Source organism: Erinaceus europaeus, chromosome 17 (genome assembly GCF_950295315.1).
Source record: "Erinaceus europaeus chromosome 17, mEriEur2.1, whole genome shotgun sequence".
NCBI lineage: Eukaryota > Metazoa > Chordata > Mammalia > Eulipotyphla > Erinaceidae > Erinaceus > Erinaceus europaeus.
In genome coordinates, this window is record NC_080178.1 from 21,775,283 (window position 1) to 21,797,457 (window position 22,175).

Sequence of the window (22,175 nt, forward strand, 5' to 3'; positions counted from 1 at the left end):
AGAGATTGCTGCTGTGACGTTCATAAGATAATAAAAATCAAACAGACAGTCTCTGGAGAGGGGTGTGACCAAATTGGAATTAGAAATCATGTTTAACCCATAATGATGGCTAGTCTTTTCATTCCCAAATCCAGTTTTTCATAAAATAAAGATGATGATGATGTTTTATCCTCCGCTATCATCTGCCTGCTCCTCATTCTGCCACTTCTTTACTAGACCATGGCTATAGAAAACAGGGGTCAGGTGAATAAAACCAATTTTACTCATCTGATACTATCTTCAGTTGATGCTGATATCAAGAGATTTGCCAGATAATATAAATGGACTCTGTGTGATTTTTAATATATATGTTTGTTCATTGATGCTCCATTATTCTTTTTCTCTTTCCCCTTGTTTTTCTATGCTGAGAGTGTTGTTCTTTCTCTCACACATCACTTCCTACATCCTCAGTCCTTTAGTGTGCAGAAATACATTAAGTTTCCCTCAGATCAGCTATATTTCTTCAGATAGCCATCCTGTACAGAATCTAAACTATCTTTAAGTAATCTAGGAGTTTAGTTCAGTGGAAAAAGCACTGAATTCTCAAGCATGAAGTCCTTAGTTTGATCCCCAGGAGTACATGCACCAGAGTAAAATTTCATCCTCTTGCTCTCTTTGCTATCTCTTTAACTAGTAAATAAATAAAATATTGGGGTCTGCAGGTAGGCACAGTTGGTTAAATGCACACATTACTGTGTGTAAGGATCTGGATTTGAGCCCACATTCCCCACCTGCAGGGGGATGTTTCAGGAGTGGTGAAGCAGGTTTGAAGGTGTCACTCTTTCTCACCCTTTATATCTCCCCCATCCCCTCTCAATTTCTATCTAATAAAAATAAAAAGAAAGGAAAAAATCAACTACGAGAGCGGTGGACTCAGTAGTGCCAATACAAAACCCCAGAGGTAACCCAGATGGCAACAATAATAATGCCTTTAAAACTACTTTGCTTTTTCATGATGGGAGTAAAATTTCATCTTTTTGTCCCTGAGATTTTTCAGGTCAGTTATTGATACCACCTTCCTTTACCTATTCTGCCATCACATCTTTGTCTTTGATTTACAGGAATCCTTCTATAACTGGGGTCAATGCTGGTAAGTCAAAGCCAACTGACAACATATCTCCTCTTACTGACTTCATGTACTAAGATAATGGTTAGCACTTAAAGCCACTCTCTACCTCTTTCTGGAGTGAAACTCATGGTATAACCTTCTCCAAAGAAATCCTCTTCACAAATCTATTTTGACCCACTTGTGTCTTTGTGGTATGAGAAAATCTGAACTGTTGAACCACCTATGACCACCTCTGTTGTATAGGTGTATCCCTTTTGAATGTATTTTATATTGTGTCTTGGTTCCTTGGTCAAAACCCTGCATTTCACTGTTATCTTATTTATATGATAACATGTTGTTAATGTGTTTATAAATCCATAAAAAGTTATTTTTGTACAGCACATATTTGAATGATTTTTCATATGTTAAGTATTATTCTAAGCTTAGTAAATGAAATAGTGAATATTTAATAATCTATCTTATAATAACCTCTTCATTAATTTAAATCCTTCTGGACATGGGAGCATAGATTTAAACAGAGAAACATAAATTCATAATGTAGTTTCAGAGAAAGGAAATAAATTGCTGACTGTATATGAAAATAATTTGTTTAGGGAAGCTTGTAATGAGTGTGAGAATGTAGTGTCTGTATCCAAATTAACTGAGAATGACTGAATCTTGTGAAGTAAACAGACTTACTTACTATATAAGTACATGTGAAGAACTATGAGTATGTAATATGCAGTAGAGCATTTTATATATATTTCCAGATATTATTTTATTAGAACTTTGGATAAAACTCATATTTGGGGGGAAGTCTTTTTCTAATTTGTTCAGATGAAGTTCCCTGTTTTCCTCCTCAATGGGTCCCACACAGCTGGCCTGAATTGAGAGGTTTGTGACCTTGTATCAGGCCTCTTATTACATTTGTAGACTATTCTTAGTCTCTGCTAATGAGATCGCTCAGAGTTCGCTTTGAGTATCACATCTTAATCACTTGATTTTTGCAGACGTTTCCTTTCTCCAAATAAACTCTTCAAAATGCCTGCTGCTCTGTGATCATTAACCGGGGAATGGCTTTTCTAACTCCAATTTGAAAATTCTCTCTAACATCTGAATCTTCTGTCCTGATCAGATTCTTCAAACAGCAACAATGGGAGGAGGATTTTAGACTTTTGAGTGCAAGAGAAAAAAAAAAAAAGATGACTATATTGTATTTACATTTGTAAAGTGATTTTCCTTTTATGTACAAGTGTGGACTTTAGGTGCTTACTGTGTAGAATAATAAAGATTAAGCCTCAACTTCACTGTCAGCCAAAGTCACACTAAATCATTCCTTGCCCAACAGGGTTTAAGTGACTGAAAGATAGTAAAATGTTTAGTTAATGAGTAAAAAATGAAGAAATGAATATTCACTAACTGGGAAGATCTTTTTAACATAATCTCTTTTACTATTGTTAACGTATGATGGATTTGATAAGGGTATCATGATGTTAGTAGCAGCTTTTTGTAAGTGAACCCCAATGTAAAATGAGAACCAAATGCCATTATAAACATTAACAATACTTTTCTACATGCTAATGTGTATTAACCTAGTTACCTATGCCTCCATAAAGTTGCCACTTTGATAGATCACATTACAATTCTTTTGTGTGCACAAATGTTCTAATCCAGAGTCAGAGGATTAGAAAATTTTGTGCCAGCAAATGTTTTTGTTTGTCTACTTCCACTTTACTCTAGTAAAGCTATCTAAATACAGCTAATTCTGAACTCCCAAATCCTAAAGTTTACTTTGTTGTTAAGGAACTAAAGAACAATTGACATACTCTAATTTATTCATTAAAATGCAATTGTAGACAAATTGAGACTTTGGTGTTAAAATTATTCTGAAAATCTGAGCTAATTTAAACATGAGGTTGATAGGCACTTAACAGAAAATAATGTATAAGTCCTCTGGAATGCATTGTGGGAACAACTAATAGAGAAATAGGTTAATAGCAAGAAATAATGACAAGAATCTCGGGTTGCCTTGTGCTAGCTATTAACCTATTTAGGTAAATATGACTAATAGATGAGGGCCAAATCTTCAACTTAGCTAGCATAAAGAGTGCCTTATGGGTTTCCTGCCATATTCTCATATAATGGCTAGCTAAATTGAAGATGTAGCCCTCATCAAAATATTTCACTTCACTAACCATAGGATTATGCCATTTTTCTTTTCTTTACCTACATTGAAGTACTCAGAATATTTTTTAAGGTTCAGTTCTTAGTCATAATTTCAGTCAAACAGGGGTGATAAGTTATACTTGACTTGAAATCATTATACTTTCAAAAGTCATAACTGTAAGAGTTGTTATTATTTTGATTAATCAAATCTCCTTGTGTATCCAGAAAAGACTATGTAATAAAAAGACAATGAAGAAACTAGTTTGGTAGAGGTTTAAGTATAGGATGGAGGCCCACTCTGATGACAACTGTATATTTAAGTGCTGAAACTTTCATAGGAGTTTTTAGTCATCTTTACCTAATAAAAACGCAAACATATTGACATACCAGGGTTTATCACTTATATTCTGCTTTGACATCCCAGAGAACTGCATTAGAATTGGGGGGGGGGGGTTGTAACCACCTTATTTTAAAGATTTAGGCACTAGGTGAACAGATTACTGAGGAAAAAATATATTAGCCACACACAGTCACAGAGACATAGGAAAGAAACAGAGTAATAGAGATGATTATCTGAAAAATCTAAGATATGCTAGGGGCATGAAGTTGACCCCTTGAACAAAAGGGAAACACTTGTCATTGTGACCAGGGGGCCTGAACTTGGATCCTTAAACATTTTAAGGTATATACTCAACTAGCTGTGCCATAACCTAGCCAATATTATTATTCACTCTTTATTTTATTTCATGTCTTTATATCTGACTGACTGCCTTTTCATTCAAATAGAGACACACAAGATAAGAGAGAGGAGATGGAGAGGAGGAGGGACACTAAGACCAGAGCTTCTTTTTTTTTTTTTTTTTTTTTTTTAACCGAAGTGAATGACCATCTTCTGGGAAGTATAGGTTTTGAACCTGAAAACTCTGTCTGTCTGTCTCTTAGTCCACAGAAAGAGCCACTAGCCCAGCCAGATCTCACAGAGCTTCTTTTTTTTTTTTTTTAATTTATTTATTTATTACCTTTTGTTGCCTTTCGGGGTGTCTCTCTCCTTCTCCGGCAGGGTGTCCTCCAGGGGAAAGGTAACGGGCTGGTTCTTTCTCGCTCACGACAGGGGTGACACGAAGTAAAAGATACCAGGGGACTCTTAGCGTGAATCTAGAATCTGAGTCCTCGAGTCCCAGAATCCTAGAGTCCGTTTATTGGCAAAGTGGACATGAGTTAAATAGAAAAGCAATGAAGGTAATTATTGTTGCAATATGACAGAAATTACAGGTTTCTTAACAGTCAGCATGCCCCTAAGGTAGGGGGTTGGTATGACAGGAATTGATGAGATACAAGACAGTTATTTTCCATAACACAAGCAACTTAATTATACAAAGGTATTTGAGAGAAGCATAGGGGTTAAACCCGTAGGGTGAGACAGAGAGAAGATGGATATCAAAAGGCCATCCAAAGATGGGGGTGGTTCTCCCTAAGCTCTATCAGGCTCACACATGTTCCCAACAGTTGCCCTTGTTGTTTTATTGTTGTAGTTATTATTAGTGTCCTTGTTGTTGGATAGGACAGAGAGAAATGGAGAGAGGAGTGGAAGACAGAGAAGGGGAGAGAAAGATAGATACCTGCGGACCTGCTTCACTACCTGTAAAGTGATTCCCCTGAAGGTGGGGAGCCAAGGCTCAAACCGGGTTCCTTACACTGGTCCTTGCACTTCGTGCCATGTGCACTTAACCCACTGTGCTACCGCCAGACTCCCAGACCAGAGCTTCTTATGGTGCTTTATCAAGTCCCATAATGGCATCAGAGTTCAACTTGGGCCACATGAATGGCAGGACAAGCACGTTATCCAGTGAGGTATCTCTCTGGCCTTAATGGTCTAGCACACAATCTTTGGTAAGTTGTGAATTTCTTATAATATTAGTTTAATGAGAACAACTAGAGACCCATGGAATTTCCATTGAGATTTATAACCACTTCATAGTTCCCAAATAAGAGTTCTGTTAAGGTATCCTCTCATAAGGTATGGCTTATCTCACAAATATTCATTCAGCATTTTTCATCCCCACTTGATTTTCTCATAGGCTTTCTCTATTACTGTTAACTGGGTATTTTGAAAATGAAAAACAGTCAGGTTGAGGAAAAAGTCTGCTCTATGTTGTGTCTGTGGGAGTAAATGTGGAATAAAAATATATGATGCTTGGTGGCTGATATTTTGTATCGTTTATTTTCACTTGTAAAGAAAGATAGGACAAGTCATTCATGTCTGTGCCAGTCCTGATTCATCCTACATCACTATACTCATGAAGATAAATGCCACATTTACACAGACACAGCTGTCATGTGTCCATTCCACCCAGAGATTTCAATCAGTTAGAACAGGAGGTCAACCTGATGTACTTATTTAACAATTAAGGACACTTTGTACATACTATCTCCTACTCTGAAACACCTTCGTATTTAATGTTAAACTTAGGCACCACTAGCAGTTAAAGATATCAGGTTTGCTTTTGTCTATGACTAAACACCAGATGCCTCATTCATTTTTATTTTTGAAATTTATGTTGCATATATTTTTTCAGTGGTTCTGTACTGATGAATAGGACATAGTCTTCATTCACACAAGATAGTCAATGATATAATGAAGAAAATAGCATGGATTAAAATGAGAAACAAGTGGTTAATTCTTCATTCAGGCAAGTCAAATGACAAAAGAAGCAAAGCATAATGGGTCTCTTGAGAATTAATGATACTTGAGTTACTTCATATAGAGCAAAGAGCATGGATTCCATCAGTTTTCATAGGGTATCAGATTTTACCGTTTGGTTTTTAAGGCAATGGTAGTATAAGTAGATAACATTTCTACTCTGTGCTCATAAACCCTTCTATATGTATCCAATACAATAATCCCTAATAACTCAGCACTGGTGTACCTAGCCTGGCTTCATCATTAATTGACCTTCCTCAAATAGAATGTTCAAAGTTAGAGTACTTTCCTCTGAAATAATAACATCAATCCTTTTTCCCTTGGTTGGCTCACAAGAGATTACATAAAATAAAAGTAAGATGATAGGGATTTACATAATTCTAGTAAATCTATTTATAATATAGAAATTTCCAAAACCATTCTCTCTCTTTGGACACTGTTAGTTTGAGTCATCTGAAAGTATTGAAATCAACTTTTTGACCTAGTAAATGACAGTGTTCTGAGGTTCTTTCTACTCATGTTGAATGACCATGTAATTCACATTCATGGTGTGTTTTCAACTAGTTCTCATATATTTAACAAGATTATCTTCTCCATTCAGATACAAAAAAAAAATCAAAAGACAGGCATTGTGAGTGAAACTGGGCTGTACTTGTATATACAATGTAAAATAGTGTTTATTCCAATACAAATATGTAACCTCATGGTTACATTAAAAAAAATCTCTTTAGAAGGCAAGTGCAATTCAATGATTAGCACAGTGTCTGATAACTGCTCAATAAGTTACTTCAGTTGTCACATAGAAATATGAGCTGTGGGAGTCTGGCTGTAGCGCAGCAGGTTAAGAGCACATGGCACAAAGTGCAAGGACTGGAATAAGGATCAGGGTTCGAGCCCCATCTGCAGGGGAGTCACCTTCATAGGCAGTGAAGCAGGTCTGCAGGTGTCTCTCTGTCTCTCTTCTTCTGTATCTCCCCCTTCTCTCTCAATTTCTCTCTGTCTCTATCCAATAACAAATAAATAAATAAGAAGATTAAAAAAGTAAATAAAAAATATGAGTTGTGTGTCAAAAGAACACATACACAAAAAAACAATTTCTCATAATTCTAGATAACTGTTGAAAGATGTGTGTCTGCTTTCTTCCACCTTTCTTCTACTCATATACTTTCTTTCACCTTTCTTCTAACTCATATGGTTATATTAAAAGATCACAGAGTAGGCATTGAAAGCTAAGCTCTGCAAAGACTTAACTTGTTTATACTTATTTCTTTATTTTTTTAATTGACTATTACTCAACATCCTTATATTTAAAATTTTCTGTATAAAAAGAAAAAATTGTATCTGTTTCTACCTATTTGTTGATTATGAAAATAAGGTAACATAAAAATATGAGACTATCTACTGGATTTCCAAAGTTAATTTAAAAACACAAAAACTTCACATAAAATCTGCCTTTTTTCAATAGAGACAGGGAGAGACACACACAGAGAGAGAGAGAGAGAGAGAGAGAGCAGCAATAAAGCTTCCTTCATTGTAGTGGGGGCAAGTAATTTAGTATTATTTTGAGTGACACCAGAAATCATTGGGCAATGAGCACAAGAATGAGTCTGATTAGACTTCCATTTTGACAGGATGCCTCTACTGTGTTTGCTATAAAGAGAACAGGAATAGAAGTAAGGATACAAATTATGGATCACACTATTGAAATAATCTAGTTATCTGGAAAGAAAATAATTAAGTTGGCAGTGTGAGTTCTTCTTCTTCTAGCGTTTGCCCTTCTTCTGTAAGCCAGTCAACAGCATCAGGTTGAGCCTGATGTAAAGTTTCGAGACCTCCTTTAAATCTGGAGAGGTGGCAGTCGTTGACTATGTGAGTCATAGTCTGACTGTAGCCGCAGGGGCAGTTCGAGTCGTCTCTGGCTCCCCAGCGATGGAACATAGCGGCGCACTGGCCATGGCCTGTTCGATAGCGATTGAGGAGGGCCCAATCATAACGTGCTAGGTCAAAGCCGGGTTGACGCTTGCAGGGGTCTGTGATGAGGTGTTTGTTCTTTACCTCAGCTGACTGCCAACTCTGTTTCCAAGAGACTGGAACAGAGAAGTTCAGTGTAGGCATAGGGGACCAGATTGGGTGATGAGACGTCAAGCGTTGGACAGGGTGGGTGAATATATCTGCGTATATTGGCAGGTCCGGTCGAGAGTAGACATGGGAAATGAACTTAGATGATGCCACATCCCGACGAATATCTGGCGGGGCGATGTCGCTAAGAACTGGCAGCCATGGAACCGGGGTGGAACGGGTGGTTCCAGAAATTATCCTCATGGAGGAATATAATTTGGAATCAACCAAGTGGACATGGGGGCTATGGAACCATACTGAGGCACAGTATTCTGCAGTGGAATAGCATAATGCCAGAGATGATGATCGTAGTGTGGAAGCGCTTGCACCCCACGAGGAGCTGGCCAGTCTTGCAATGATATTATTCCTCAAGCCCATCTTTGCTGCAGTTTTTATGAGATGTTCGTGAAATGACAGAGTGCTATCGAGAGTAATGCCAAGATAGACTGGCTGGGCTTCATGCTGGATTCTCATATCGCCAAGCTGCACATTAAGTTCACGCGAGGCCAAGGCATGGTGTAGATGGAAAACAGATGATACCGTTTTTGCAGTGCTAGGGATTAGTCGCCATTTTTTACAGTAATCAGATATCAGAGACATGTCTTTCGTGAGTGTTTCCTCGAGGATGTCGAACTTGGATGCCTGAGTTGCACAGCAGATGTCATCGGCGTAGATGAACTTCCTTGAAGAAGTTTCTGGGAGGTCATTGATGTAAATATTAAATAGCATAGGAGCTAGAACAGAGCCCTGGGGGAGGCCACTTTAGACAAGTCTCCATCTGCTAGACTTGTTACCCAGATGCACCCGGAATCTTCTGTTTTGGAGAAGAAACGATATAGTGTTGGCCACCCATGGAGGCAGGCATCTTGAGATCTTGACTAGGAAACCACGGTGCCAGACTGTGTCATAGGCTGCTGTGAGATCAACAAAGACAGCATCTGTCTTTAAATTCTTCTGGAATCCATTTTCAGTGTAAGTTGAGATGGCCAGGGCTTGTTCGCAGGTAGATCTTCCTGGGCGGAAACCAGCTTGGGCGGGTGATAGGAATTTCTCTGTTAAGAGGAGAAATATGTGACAGAAGCAGCCTCTCAAGGAGTTTGTAACACACGGAGAGGAGAGAAATTGGTCTATAGCTGGCGGCTAGTGTTGGGTCTTTCTTTGGTTTCAAAACCACTATAATCTTCACACGACGCCAAACTTTGGGCATAGACTCAGATTCCAAGATGTGGGACAGGAATGAAGCGAGCCACTTCTTTGCCACGGGACCCAGGTTAAAAATGAGTTCTGGGGTGATGTTATCATAGCCAGCAGCCGTTCCCGGTTTAACCCTCTTCAAAGTGTCTTCCAGTTCAGACAGTGTAAAGGGAGAGAGTTTTGGAGATGGACAAGATAACCGGAAGTGGGATGACCACTCATGGGAAATTTCTCTTTTCCAGACTGGGTCGATCTTAGCACGTCCAACTTGAGTTAGGTGACTGGCCACTGAGTTTGGAGATACGGGAGGATGGGAGACGGGAGGGGGTTGGCTACCGGCACCCAGTCTGTGAAGAAGCTTCCAGGCCTTCCTACTTGAGTGGGTGAAGTTCAGACTTTCCGTGAGTTGTTGCCAGCGGGCTTGGCGTGCTACATCCAGGGAGGCAATGAGATGGTCAGCCACATCTGGGTTGCCCGACTCATCATACTGCTTTAGTAGTTGCTCGCATTCAGCATCAAGACAAGGCGTATAGTTAGCACGTCTCCCACGAGGAATGGCTTGGGAAGCTGCTTTGAAGATGGCTTGGCGGAAGTGCCTGTAGGAATCTTCAGAGGGGACAGAGTTAATTGGAATTGCAGGAATAGATTTGTTGGTAAGATCACTGAACAGACACCAGTTTGCTTTCCGAAAGTTCCATCTTAGTTTCTCTGAGCACAGAATCAGTGGGAGCTGGAGACCAATGTGGATGATAGCTGGGCGGTGATGACTGTGCGGGAAGATCTTGAGAACTTGTCTCGTAGCGCGAAAGGCTTGGCCATTGACTATGCTAATCCAGCACAGGTCGGGTGAGGAGTCTTTATTCCATCTAGCACTGTGAAAAGAGCCTGGCAGTGTGAGTGAGAAGTGACAAGCCTCTTGATATGCAAAATTACAATAGGTCAGGCAATATATCATGAAGATAAGCACAAGTGAGGGTGAGACAAAAGATAAAAGATTCTGAAGCAGGTGGTAACTCACCTAGTAAAGTGCTCACTGTTGGGACTCCTGGTCCCCACCTACAGAGGGGGAAACTTCAGGAGTGGTAGACTAATGTTGTAGGCATTCTATTTCCCTGGCTCTCTCTCCTTCCTATCTTTTCTTTCTCTCTTCCATTCTTTCTGAAGGAGGGTTAGATAAAGAGAGAAAGAAAGGCAAGCGACTGGGAGTAGTGAATGTACTGGTACCAATTCCAAGCAATAATCCTGATGGCAAAAGAAAATAGTTTAAAGGTACTTTGACATGAGCTAGTAGAAGAATAATCCTTGGCATGTGGTGAAAGCATGCACTTTTCCTGTTGTCATTCAGTGAAGAAATGACTAGAGAAGCTACTAGAAAAAGTATTTGTCAAGATTGGAGGTTGAATTGGAATTAAGAAGTTTATTTTGGACAAGTTGATATTCGATGCCTCCTAGTGGAGGTCTTGAATAAGCCGTTGTATGTACAAGTCTGCATTGCCAGATGTAGGTATGTGTTTGGCAATCTTCAGTTTGAAGATGGTGCTTAAAGTCACTGTGAGATTACATAAATAGTGAATATGGATAAAAACATTATCTAATGGAGCCCTAGTGCACTCCAAGGTTTTCTGGTCTCAGATATAAGACAGAACTAGCAATGGAAGTTGAGCTGAGTAACCAATAAGTTCAGAGGAAAAGGGAGAGAAGTGTTTCCTAAAAGTGAAGGCAGGGAGTGTTTCAGTATGAACGGATTGGTTATTTTATTAAGTGCTCCTAATGTTTAACCTAACCTGGGAATAAGAATTAGCTGCTTGATTTAGCAATCTGTATAAATTTTCACCTCTACATATGTTAATTGTTATCTGTTGCTTTGCTATCATTATAAGCCCCAGACAACTCAACATGTAACTCATATTTTATATGTTCTAATGGAGGGTAGTTAAAGGTTCTTGGAAACCATTAAAATTAGGGAATCTTTGTCTAACATTTTTGCTAAACTAGTGTTTGAAAAAATACACAGGTAATATCTGAAATAATTTACTATCTTTCTGATTGACATATAGTATTATTATTCACTAACAATGCATTTTCTAAGATTAAGAACCATTAATATTATTTGTTCAGAGAAAGCTACCTAGCATTGTTAAACACCTGTCCTTGAAGTTTATCACATCAGACTGCACTACCTACTACCACCTCATTGTTAGAGCCAAGGATGGGTTCACTCCTCTTTTCTTGATAATTTTAACACCTCTGTTTCTGTTTTCTGTTTTCTCCATTGCTACTCTTTGTAGAATTCTTGATGATTTCTGTATCTGTGCTAGTCCTGTTATTTTGATTCCAAAAGATAAAGGATCTTTCTCTAGCAGTTGGTAGGATTTCCTCCTTATACAGTTTGAGCCAACTTGTCTAAATCTAAGCTTGTAAAGACATGTATATATTGCAATTAGTGTTCAGTTTATTAGGTTTTTTTTGCAAAATTCTAACTACCTGATTTCTAGTTTCAGATACTATATGAATCTCAATCTGAGAGTTTAACTGTCTGAGTCTGGGGTGTGAAGGGGCAGTCAAACAAGGGCTGGTTGGAAAATAGTATCTCAATTATTTTACAAATGTGTAAAGGAAATTCCAATTGAAGTTTGCTATTAGTGTATATATCAAACTCTTAGAATTCCTACTATCTTTAAGAATTAGAGATCTGTTAATTTTATATGCACCTTCAAAATACGTAAATCTCACTTGGTCTAAGTGTTTCTGCTCAGGACACTGGATCAGAGAGAAAATGTGACTGGATTAAGGTCATGCATCTAATAAATCAGATCCAAGTAGAGACTATAGATCTTCAGCCTCCAAATGTGTGTGTGTGTGTGTGTGTGTGTGTGTGTGTGTGTGTGTTTTATTGGCATCAAATGCATTGTCCAAAATGGCCAGTGGTTAATATAGCTGCCTTGGCTTTCTGCCCAGAAGAGTGTTAAAATACAGTGGTGATTCAATAAATATTGTCACCAGTGTTGTCTGTGGTGATGGTGGTGGCCTCCAATGGAGAATTGTGCTGAATTGTTCTAATGGGTGTTTTTTTTTTTTTCTCCTGTTCTTTTCTTTTTTAGATTGGCAAGCACGTTGCCTGTTTACAGCACAGAGACCACAATGGAGGACTAGGTGGGTGATGATTCATGCTAAATCTCTTTTCCACAAAATGCTTAACACCACAACAGCTAATGTGAAGTAGCTCATTATACACTGTCAAGCCTAATAACAGAAACAACTGGCTTTGCTAGCATGAACAACTTGTGGGAAGCCCAGTTACAGCAAACAATGACTGAATTTCAACAGATAGGCTGCAGGATAGTAGAAGAGACATATTTACTGAGTCATATTTGCAAATGTCTCATGGTTTTGTCTGTTTACCAGTTTAGAAACAGCCTTCATGTCCCCAGCTTGACACTAGAGATGACTCTCCTTAGGATTTGCATCTCATGTGAGTGCTTTCTCCTTCAGCTATGTTTATGGGCTAACGATTTTATAAGGGTGGCTGTGAGTCAGGAGCAGAGCCTGAAATGTCATTCTCTTATGGATGTATTCCTAGAACTCCCTTCTTGCCGCACCTTCCACCAGCCAGTAACACTGTACACATAAACATGTTTACTTTCTGCCACAACACAACAACTATCAGTGACATTTCTACCACCACAGGGAGACTAGAAGACAGCAGGCAGAAACGGTGACTCCTTTCCCATGACTTATGAGTATGTGTGTCTTTTGTCTCCATTAAATTGTAATCCTCTGGAAGGCAGGATCCTGGATTTATCTGTTTAGTCATTTAGTTCAGTGCCTGTGTGGCACAGCTATCTCATAAATATTTATCAACAAAATGAATGCATTCCCTTTGAAAAAGTCCATAATTAATGGAGGACTGGGGCTTGATCCTCTTTCTTGCCACCCACAGCCCAGTCCGTTGCTTGTCACAAAGTAGGTGGGAGGCTGTGTGTTTGCCTAGTGAAGAAAGCTAGGTATGAATAACTTGCATCAGTCAGATGTTTCCCTTTGGTCAAATTAAAGGCTAAGCAAACCCTTTTCCAATTATCAGAGAGAAGCAAAAGAAAAAAAAAAGTGATGGCTTCTAATCATTCTTCTTCAGGCTACCAGGAATAGTGCCTGAAAGTGGTGGTTTATTATGGAAGGGAAAAGTTAATCTGAAGCTATTTTCTTTATTTTTATATTCAAATGTACATATATAGATAGATAGATAGATAGATAGATAGATAGATAGAGAGAGAGAGAGAGAAAGAGAGCAGAGACCTATTCATTGTTCACACATGATCTATAGGGTAATAATGTGCTTGCTTTTCCAGCTGTGCTGCACTTTGGTGCCATCCTGGGTTTAATTGAAAATATGCTATGACCTTGGTTTTGTTCACTGGGCATGGGAGGGTATAATTGGCATGAGAGCTCTGAAGAACTCCCTTTTAGCGAATGTCATTTGGCTAATTTGGGGATTGCCTGTGGGAAATAATATATGAAGTCCTATGAAAGCGAGATGCATCTTATTTGCATGCGCTTCACATGAAACTAATGATTTTGTTTAAAAAAATAATTTTATTTTGCTGTACCTATTCCTTGAATCCTAAATGTTGCCAGTATAATAGTGTTGTCCATAATAGTCTCATGTTTCATCATAATTAAATAACCAGCTTGTGAATTGCAGTTAGCCCCCCCTCCCCCCCAGTGCCCCAAAGAAAATGTCTGTGTTCCACTCTTAACTTAAGGGGTTTCCATAGAAACCGTGGGCAGCAAGTTTAACTGACATTTATTGGACTTGAGGCAATGTGTAGCACTGATATCTCTCTGTTTTTCTTTCTGTCATTCTGTGTATATGTCTCCTTGTCTGCCTTTGACTCAGGTATGTTTTTCTCCCCTTCAATCCTCCTTTCCTTCTTTTCCTCCTCTCCTTTTCTTACTAGCAATGAGGAAGTAATTTGGACTCAGTTAGACTTAACAAATGCAATAATACTAAAATGAGCTCTGATACTTAAGTGTAATTGTGTTATTAGCTGGAAATGTTTTTCTTCAAAAACAAAAGGATTGAAAGTGAAGGTTGCTAAAGGAGCAAATGCTGGCTGCCTGTTGCAAGATTGCAGTCCACATATCACTGTCAACATTCCTTCCTTGGTGACAACTTCTCTTTATTTTAGTCAGTACACAACAATGTTTTCCCTCCATCCTAATTTTCATCTTTTAAATGAAGTATAACATGTCTGTGTTAATCATATGCTGAGAGAAAGCAAGAGGTTGTTCAGGAAAGAAGAATGCATTCTATGTACTCAAAACCCAACGTGTGCTGGCTATTTTGTGAGTTCTTTTGTTTACCTTGCCTTAACCCCACAAACATACTGCCACACTGGAATTTCATAGTTGTCTTTCTCTGCACTTCTTTGCTAATCAGTGACTTGAATCAATTTTGTCATATGTTGGTCCTTTGCATCTCTTCTATGCTAAATATTCTGCCCATATCCTCTTCTCAATTTTTGTATGGGGATGTTTATTTATTTATTTATATTTTTTCTGAGTTTAGTGAGCTTATACATTTTGATTACTTACTTTTTCTGATGCATGACATAAAAAAAAAAAAATCAACCATACTGTAAGGAGGCTATCTGGGTGGTGATTTCATTTGAAGTATGGAAGCTTTTCTATTTGATGTAGTCCCATTAGTTTGTTTGTTTGTTTGTTTGTTTTCCACTGTGAATGGACTTAAGTCATTGAAGACACCTTAGCTCCAAAAGAGTTCAGCCAAATTGTTTTCTTGATGGTGTCTACTTTAACATTCAAAACCTATTTGGAGTTTACTTTTGTTCATGATGAGATGAGGTGATTAATTTTCATTCTTCAGTGTAGTCTACCTAATTTCCCAATACTACTTGTTGAAGGGACTCTTCTTTTTAAAGTATATTTGGCCTTCTTGTCAAAAATTAGATGTTCATAGGTATGCAAGCTTATTTCTGAGTTATAAATTCTAATAAATAGTGAGAGGAAGAGAATTTCTTTTTGGCAGGGCAGGAGGAAAGGAAGTATGGTGGTGGTTGTGCAAAATCTATCTCTCAAATATTTGCTTATAGCTCTTTCTCTGAGGATCCAAAAATGCAAAAATACAATTCTCAATGTCAAAGCATTGTTTTTGTACACTATAGTTTTGTGTTGCTTGCTGGAACAGGAGTGGGAAAATTTGAAAAAAAAAAAAAAAAAAAGGTATGTTGGTTGGCCCCTAGTGAATCAGGAGAAGTTAGGTAGGTAGGGAAAGAGTGTTATAAAACATAGTTGCTGGAGAAAGTGAGTGTTAACACAGACATGTGTGTGTGATCAAGCCCACATGCATATACAGGGATGAACTGCATGATCAGAATGAACAGTTCTTTACAATGTAGTGGTGGTGTGGCTTAAAAGAATTTCTACTGAGCTAAATATTAGTACCATTATTTTATTTGTAGTGTGCTTATACTTGCCTCAGTCCTAGGATATCCACTCAGTATTCTTTTGTGAAAGAACCCATTTAAGTCCCTTCTCTAGTTTTTAAGTATTTGTTTAGTCAAAACTAAATAATCCCATTAGCCATGTAATCAGACATAGAAGAATAGTAGTACTATAAGTGTAGCACTTGTAGTGGAACTAGGAAATCTGGAATGACATATCACAATTCCCCACCATTTTGTATATTTTACCTTTTTTTTATATATATATATTTTATCTTTTGTTACTTTTTTTTTTGTCTCTAGACTTATCCCTGGGACCCAGTGCCTGCACTACGAATCCACTGCTCCTGAAGGCTATATTTTCCCTTCTGTTGCCCTTGTTGTTTATCCTTGTTATTATTATTGTTGTAGTTATTGCAGCTGTTGTTGTTGGATAAAACAGAGAAAAATGGAGAGAGGATGGTAAGACAGAGGGGGGAGAGAAAAATAGACATCTGCAGATCTGCTTCACTGCTTGTGAAGCAACCCCTCTGCAGGTGGGGAGCCGGGGGCTTGAACCAAGATCCTTATGATGGTCCTTCAGCTTCGCACCATGTGTGTTTAACCCACTGCACCACTTCCCAGCCCCCTATTTTTACTAAACTATCTTTTCTGTATTTCTTTTGCACAGTAAACTCACATATTCTGACTTCAGTTAGCACAGTGGTATAGAAAGTGTGACTATTATTAGCATCAGCCACTATCTATAATAGCCATATCAGAATCTGTCATCCTTGTGTATTATTCTTTCCAAAATGAATCCTTAAAGAAAAAATATAATTATGTGGAGAAGTGCCTAATATTTTTTTGCTATTAAAGCCAAGGAACATGTAGTTAGGCAGTAGTTAAAGTAGGGGTATGCATAGGCTTCTTTAGTCTGTTAATGCTTCGCTGGGAATAAAAGTAGGGCCTTCTGTATGTGAGAAACCACTGAGCAACATCTACAACCAAATTTTTATTTTATAATTTAAGACAGAGACACCAAAGTGCTGCATACTGTTCATGGAGCTCCACCTATTTCCGTACTTGGTGCTGTTGTGGTGTTCCCATGTAGTGCAGCAGGTGAAAATATAAAATTCTACTACTGAACCCTCTCCCAGGATCCTTCCCTACTCTCATCCAATTGTGATTGTTTTATTTGTGTATTCTTGAACACCCCTGAAGCCTCCATTGTGTATTTTGGGAGTGATGCATAGTAGACAAATGAACTGAATAACAGAAAATACAAGAAGTTCTTCATTTGCACAGTACCGTGTTAACTGAAGCTTGTACATATTGTAGCTGAATCCTCATTTTAAAAGTTCCATGGTTACAGAACAAATCTGTTATATTTTTTAAGTGTGCAAAAAAAAAATGACTTAGTTCCAATATGTATGACCCATGTTTATATGGCACCCGGCAAAATGAGAACTGCCTTAAGCAAATAAATAAGAATCCAATTTCCAAATGTCCACATTTGCCATATAATTCCCGTTTTTGTGGTCATTAGGGGGAAACAAAGTATCCCTGATTACAGTCATTTCCATTATCTGACATGTTATCACCAAGGATTCCTCATTATGCAATGTTAACAGTGTTGAGGTTACTTGAAACCAGCTCCAGTTCCAATTAGAAGGCCATCCCTGTTATCTGCACTCTGATTAAATGACGTTGCCTGGAAATCACAGAAAGAGTCTACTCTGTTTCCTCCCCTTGCTCAGATCTCATAAACACAGACTCAATTAAAGAAAGCGTTCTTATCAGCACTTTTCTTTTGTGTGTATTTTGCTAAATTTTAAACTCTTTAAGTCATGCTGCAAACTGGAAGGCAATAAACTTCAATTGGGAACAAGAACTAGGTTTATAAGACTTATAATGATGTTTTAGATTCCAAAATACACATATTCAGGGCAACCAGTGATAGGGATGGAAGCAAAAGAGTTTGTGAAGTACAAAAGGAGTCTCAGGAAGGATTCAATAGCAGAGAAGTTAAATCATGATGTTAATTTATAGTTTTGTTAAGAGAGCAGAGACTAATTGGGATCGTTATTGTTTCAGACTGATTACAGATACATTTTCCTAGTAAAACTTCATATTTCACAGTGTACCCTTCCCCATCCATACTTTAAATTTTTCCAGATTTTATTTTCCTTATATACTCTGTTCATTGCATACCCTTCCAAACAAAGGAAAAATAAAAAAAAACTCATGTCTATAGAACCCATTCCATTATTTAATAGATAATCTAAAGTATTTTTATTATTTTTCACAACCTGCTGTTATTTTACTTAACCTACATTATGCCAGTGATTTTTTTTAAATATACTTTTCACATAAAATTCAACTTATCGCCACTTTCTATCCTATGCTCATGTTCAGAGATACAGATTTCCCACCTACCATATGCCCTTCCCCCCAAAAAGATGTCTTACGTCTCTCTTTTACAAGTGTGTCCTGGACTATGCTGTGCATTCTTCTCTAGAACTCTCTTCTGTATTGCTATTCCTTAACTACTCACTTAGAATCTTCCTTAACTGTGAGATTCTTGATTTGAAACATAGCTTCAAAGATGCTTTGTACAAACTCACAAATATTAATGAAATAAGAAAGTAGCTGTTTTTTTCTTTCTTTCTCTCTCTTTTGGCATGATGTACCTTTTGGTTATCTTAGTTTACATACCCTCGTAAATGCCATGTCCACATAGCTTAGTTGATCACTATGGTTTCCTTTGATAACCAGACGACATATCATCATTTGATAACCAGACCTACATCATCACATTACCAGCTCATTCATGGTAGCACTTTTATTAGGTCTATGATTCTGTATGCTAGCTTGTCTCAATGTTGTCTTTTTTATTTTTTAATAGTTAACACAATATTTTTCCCTTTTGTTGCCCCTGTTGCTTTTCGTCATTGTTATTATTATTATTGCTGTCATTGTTGGACAGGACAGACAGAAATCGAGACAGGAGGAGAAGACAGAGAAGGGGGAGAGAAAGACAGACACCTGCAGACCTGCTTCATAGCCTGTGAAGCAAACCTCATGCAGGTGGGAAGCTGGGGGCTCAAACCTGGATCCTGATGCAGGTCTGTGCCCTTTCTGCCATATGCGCTTAACCAGGCTGCACTACTGCCCGGCTCCAATCAATGCAGTCTTTAAAATGAATTGTAATGAGAACTTATTGAATGAAAGATGTTTCCTTGTAGATAAAGCTCATACATTTTTTGTAAACAGATGTAAAACTATTTAATATTATAGCTAAAATTACTGTAGAGATTCACTTTCCCATAAATGAGTCCCATCTTTTTTTTTTTTGCCTCCAGGATTATTGCTGGGGCTCTGTGCCTGCACCAAGAATCCACTGCTCCTGGAGGTCATTTTTTTCCATTTTTTGTTGCCATTATTGTTATTATTGCTGTTGTTGTTGGATGAGACAGAGAGATGTCAAGAGAGGAGGGGAAGACAGAGGGAGAGAAAAGATAAGACATCTGCAAACCTGCTTCACCACCTGTGAAGCAACCCCCCTGCAGGTGGGGAGCCAGGGGCTTGAGCCTCAATCCTTACCCTGGTCATGTGCTTTGTGCCATGTGGACTTAAACTGCTGCACTACCACCCAGCCCCCCGAGTCCCATCTTTAATGACTGCTTGCATGGGATTGGTAGGGAGTGGGAGAGGAGAAAGAGAGAGAGAGAAAGAGAGAGCGGGAGAGAGCTTTGATGATTGCTCTATAGGAAATCACTTTGTATCATTGTTAAAACAAATTATTTATTGTATGATTGTTACATTTTTGTTTTTATTGCCACCAGGGTTATTGCTGGGGTTTATTGCCAGCACTATGATTCCACAGCTCCTGATGGCCTTTTTTTTTTTTTTTTTCATTTTTTCCCTACCTTTATTTTTATTTGACAGGACAGAGAGAAATTGAGAAGGGGAGATAGAGATGGAAAGAGAAAGATAAACACCTGCAGACCCTTTCCCTGCTTACAAAAAGTCCTTCCTGCAGGTGGAGAGCGGGGGCTCAAACCTAGATCTTTAACTTGTTTAAGTGAGCTTAACTGAGTGTGCCAGCACCAGGCCCCCTTAAATTTTAATTATTTATTTAGATAGACACAGAAATTAAGAGAAGAGATAGAGAGGGAGAGATAAAGAGAGGCACTTGCAGCATTGCTTCAACACTTGTGAAGTTTCCCCCCCTGCAGGTGGGGGCTGGGGATGGGAATCCAGGTCCATGAGCACTCAACCAGGTACACCACCAGCTGGCCCCTAACTTGTTGGGAACATGGCTTCCCAATCTAAATAACTCTCTATATGTGTTATTTATTCTCCTTGGGTTCTTTTGATGGCAATTTAAATCACAGTGCTCATTACAAAAATCCTTCTGATTTTGGGTGCCTTTGTTTTCATTCTGTATGGTAATGATGACCTTGGCAAGGGATGTTTTCTGAGGATTAATGAGCAGTGGGGGGGTTAATGGCTATCAACTCCTCCCAGCCAGCCCTCAATCCAAATGAATCAAGAGGAAGCAGTATCATTAATTAAATTACTAACTTTCTGAAATCAAAGTCTTCTCTGCCTTGCCAAGAACTCATGTTTCAGATAACTCATTGGCTTTTTAAAAGACCCATTAGTCACTTGCCCTGTCATTAACCCGATGAGGAAAATATATAAATATTAGTCTATCTGTATGTGTGAAAAAGCAAAAGTGATCATTAGTATATGTGGAGTGGTAAAAGACTGTAGTACAGATAACATTTATTTTCTATTCATTGGTTAAATATAATTAAGTTGATCAGTCTTTTTTTATTTGTATTGACTTTATTCATTTCAAACAGCTGTTAGTATACTTCACCCTCCACCAAACCATCCGATACAAACTTCATAAAGAAGTAACATACAGAATTATATCCCTGTTAGCACATAATTTTGTAAATCAATCTTAAATCACTAATATAAGAACAAAGAAAAAAAATGACATGCACTGGCAAATTGTCACCTGAGTACTAGTACAATGTGTGTCAAGAATTACTGTCATGGTCCAGGAGGTGGTGCAGTGAATGAAGTATTGGATTCTCAAGCAGAAGGTTCCTGAGTTCAATCCCTAGCCGCACATGTACCAGAGTGATGTCTGGTTCTTTCTCTCTTATTTTCTCATAAATAAATAAATAAATGATTCTTTAAAAGGTTTCTGTTTCTCTAAAAATAAAAAAATAAAAAGAATTACTGTTACCAAGAAAGATTGTGCATGTGCTATACAAACATGGGCACGAGTCTTTAGAAGTAACTCTCTGGAATGCAAGTTATTTGAAACTGAATGTGCAGTTTCAGGAAGCCTCAAATTAAGCCATTCTCCTTTTATCTAGGTTATATTAACTTTAACAGCCATCTCTTTTTTATCTAATTAAGATTTCCTGTACCCCTCAAGTGCTTCCCATTCCCCTCCCTTTCCTTGGATTCCCTGGAGCCATAGTTTCCAGTATAAATCTCCCCTCACTTCCTTGGTTAATAGTACTCCCTCCATGTGCACCTCTTATTAAAATTAAACTATTTTCCTTTGTGAACGTGTCTAATGTTTTCTTTAAATGATTCATCCAATTTTAAAAGAACCCAGATGGATAGAGGATTTTCTTAGAGCCTTGACTATAATATTTCTCTTGAAGGAAATACTTAAGACCTGACTCTCATCTTTAATCTTTTTTTTTTTTTTTACTTTAAAAATTTGATTTCACTTGTTCGTTAGAAAGTTGTAGTTGCACTTACTAAACCCACAAGGAATGGGCTTAGAGAGCATAATGGCAATTTGTTATGTAAGCTATAGCTCCATCTCAAACAGATCATTGAAGTGCACTAGTATTTGACATTGTGTGTGTGTGTAGAAAGAAATTAAGCATTTTTTAGTCATAATTATCTTTGAGAAATTAATGAGAAAACCTCTTAATTGTCTTCCTGTCATAATACATATATGTCATGGGCCTGTAATTGGACACTTGGGAGGGTGTATGCTTAGCTGTGCTCAAGATACAAGGCTTGTCCCCCATCACACTGAGGGATGATGACTTCAATACTTTCCCTCTGTCTCTTTCTCTCTTTCTATATGAAAAAGTCAACCCAGAGCAGTGACGTCCTAGGAATGGTGAGGGAAAAATACATTTATACAAATATTTCTTATCAATTCAAGAGGGATAAAAATTGTTTGAAATCCATTTATGAATGTCTTAGAAACCCATGTATATCTTTTCATGAAAAAGTAAACCATAATTAACCAAAGATGGTAGATGAGACATCAAACTAAGAAGACTTAATTGTATGAGTCAAATTGTCTTAGCATTAGATTGTAATAGTCTAATACATCAATCATTCTCATAAATGAATTTCAGCTGTCACCAGGTCTAGACAAATAACAATAACAATAAAAACAACAGAAAGCACT

The 22,175-nt window shown here is 37.9% G+C and overlaps 1 protein-coding gene across 6 annotated transcripts in view; it reads left to right on the top strand.

Moving 5' to 3' along the window:
- The window catches only part of LRRC4C (leucine rich repeat containing 4C), a 424,916-nt gene that overhangs the window by 387,182 nt on the left and 15,559 nt on the right, over positions 1-22,175 (top strand). For 4 of the 6 annotated variants that reach the window (XM_060176576.1, XM_060176577.1, XM_060176575.1 and 1 more), the window contains one exon: positions 12,368-12,419. The exons of the other annotated variants lie outside the window; for them this stretch is intronic. The gene's annotated coding sequence lies outside the window, so the exon portion shown is untranslated. The remainder of the gene's footprint in view (positions 1-12,367; positions 12,420-22,175) is intronic. 6 annotated transcript variants of the gene reach the window in all.